This window comes from Amphiura filiformis, chromosome 15 (genome assembly GCF_039555335.1).
Source record: "Amphiura filiformis chromosome 15, Afil_fr2py, whole genome shotgun sequence".
Lineage (NCBI taxonomy): Eukaryota > Metazoa > Echinodermata > Ophiuroidea > Amphilepidida > Amphiuridae > Amphiura > Amphiura filiformis.
The window spans coordinates 31,209,857-31,212,754 of NC_092642.1; the positions used below are offsets into that span (position 1 = coordinate 31,209,857).

The following is a 2,898-nucleotide window of genomic DNA, read 5'->3' on the forward strand; positions in this document are numbered from 1 at the left end:
ATGCTCATGTGTATTCCTGTAGTATTCCTCATTCAAACCAAAGTAGCACTCAATACATTATGAGTATCTTTGTTCAAACCAATTCAATGCTTGACCTCGGAGTTACCTGCATGACTATCGCGGGCTATTTTGAAACAGTTATGGTTGCACATTCAGGTACTTCTTTTGAAAGTCCTAAACAAGGTATAGCCAGCAGCAAGTTGTAGATGTTATAGGCCTAAATATAAGAAAACGTTTAGGGTTAAGATCAGGTGAACAATACATCGAATGAGCACGAAACTTCACATTTATGTTCAGAAAGGTGTCTTCTTAACATGATTTGAAAGGAATATAAAAATTCTAAACGGAAGCTGGTGATTTAATTTGTAACTCGAGATCTACTTGTTCAATTTTTTAACCTTTTTACAGAGGGTATGATAGAGGTATTACTGGCAACTCTGCCAAATTACAGCTCAGTAGGCCACGTTTTTCACCTGATCTTACTGATTTGAATATTTTGTGCCATTCTTGAGCAGTGCTAAACTCAGCCACTGGCAATTAAGCGCACTGTGGCGATGGACCAATTTTGACTCGCACTTACAGAAAAACAAAATAAGTTATGTTGCTGTAATTTGCAAGATAGTTACAAAATATAATTGGCAGTAACTTCCCCAAATTTTACAGAAAAATATTGAAAAATAAAAGAATGAGATCAATTTAGAAATGTATGTGCAAGCAGTGCACAGTTGAGCTCCCTGCATGTCTATGGGAGTGTTCTAATCAAGTTGATGGTTCATTGGTCATCCCTAATTATAGGATAATAGCTAGCTCTAAACTTATACGCCACTATGTGAAACGGAAAATGTGGAAAATCACTCTACGCCACTATGTGTTGCGACCGACGATTAAATATACAAACATAATCATGCTGGCCTATACACCTATCCGACTTCGCCATTACTGCGGTGTCCCCGATGTAAAACTGCGGTGTCCCGAGGTCGGGGGTTCCATCCATTATTTATTGTGTGCTATACAGAATTGTACCCGGGAATTGTACACAACAGTGATATTCAATACACAATCATGAGTATTGAATTACGAATTAAATCTCCCGCTCTGGTACATCTGTGTTGCCGTCAATAGAGGGCCAAATACAGTAAACGCTTCTCGGATTGGTGTATACAAACATAATTTATTTTGTTGTTTCTTGACGTGATTTACGGTTGTACGTAATTACCTCTGATAACACGGTTTTGATTTGAGGTACACGAAACCTTACGGATTCCATGCCAAACAAGAAGAGATGAAATGAGCCACCGGTTTACCAAGAAGAAGGTGACGTCTACCGCACTAAGCTTAACCTGTCAGTTCCATTTACTAAACAAAAGATCTAACCCCAGCTATTTTTTTTTTTTTTCCCGGTACCTCTTTAAAACGCTGATGATCCCTAACCCATAATGTCATTATCACAAAATTAATGGTGGAGGTTCCGAGTATAATGATCCCGAAGTATCAAAGAAAATAATTAAATTTCCTGATTTGAATAATATATCGATAAATGAAATACATTCATCGCCAGTAGATTGTAAACAAGTTGATAATGATCCAAAACTGTTGGATCAAGATATTAATCCGGAATCAACTAGCCCTTGGAGTTTCCCTGTATGTATGATACCGAAGGTATTTACCGTTTTACTTTCGCTTTTAAGAAATCACATGGTTTATGTGCCAGTGACAATTTGTTTGCCTGATATTATTAATACACCACGATTTTTCGATGGCATGTAAAACTGTAGTCATTTTTAAGTAACGGTGAACACTGATGGCGCTATTTATTGTGTTGACATCTTTGTATAATGGAATTAGAACGTCAGAAAAGACTAACCAATGCCAAGGAGTTTTTCAAAAAACATTTCATTATGAAATGTAAGGAATAACTCATATTATTTGACTAATTTAAATTTAAAATAAATGTAAATAGCGCCCTCAATTTGCACACAAATACACAGTTTATAGAATTAAAATTACCACAAAAAAAGCAGAAAAAAATTATAAACTTATATAGAAACGAAATTCTATGTTAAAAATAGCTAAATATATGTATATTAGGGTGATACGAGCTGTTGGTATTGCTCAGGTCTAGAATTGAACATTGTATGTTTTGTTACACAATATAATAAATCGAGGGTTGAAAGCCAGAAAGACTTAATACAAGGAATGCCTATTCAATATAACAAATGTCAATTATGATTAAGAATAATGGAATTTAATATTATTAAACCTTGAACTGAAGGCCTATAGATAATAACATCACTGCTATTCTCCATCTGACTTATTAGCTCAGTTGGTAGAGCATCGGTCCGGTGATCCGAAGGTCCCAGGTTCAAATCCTGGATAGTCAGTGAATTTTTTCACTGGCTGTCATTTATGTATGTGTTGACTTGTGTTAAAAACCTTTCTCATATTTAATTTACCACATAGATTAAACTTTATTTCTCCGTCTCAAATATGATTTCGGAATGATTTCCAAACCTCTTTCTTAAAGCTTCTTGGATGAGAAGATGATAGAGGGCGGGTATTGAACTGAAGGCCTATAGATAATAACATCACTGCTCTTCTCCATCTGACTTATTAGCTCAGTTGGTAGAGCATCGGTCCGGTGATCCGAAGGTCCCAGGTTCAAATCCTGGATAGTCAGTGAATTTTTTCACTGGCTGTCATTTATGTATGTGTTGACTTGTGTTAAAACCTTTCTCATATATGTTATTATACTTTATTTATAATTACCAGACAAGCCCATGACCATTTAGTTGTCTATTATAGTTATGTATACTTCAATATCACAAATAATTCTTGGATTAATGTCAAGTGTCCAGTACTTCAGCATAATATTGTTAATATCAAGTACAATGAAGGTTG

General features: G+C 35.4%; 2 non-coding genes across 2 annotated transcripts; both read left to right on the forward strand.

The window, feature by feature from the left end:
* The first annotated feature begins 2,307 nt into the window (after positions 1–2,307).
* Trnat-ggu (transfer RNA threonine (anticodon GGU)) lies at positions 2,308–2,381 on the forward strand. Its single transcript has one exon. It is a non-coding gene; the product is annotated as a tRNA-Thr (tRNA).
* A 222-nt stretch (positions 2,382–2,603) lies between these two features.
* On the forward strand, positions 2,604–2,677 carry Trnat-ggu (transfer RNA threonine (anticodon GGU)). Its single transcript has one exon. It is a non-coding gene; the product is annotated as a tRNA-Thr (tRNA).
* The last annotated feature ends 221 nt before the right edge of the window (positions 2,678–2,898 follow it).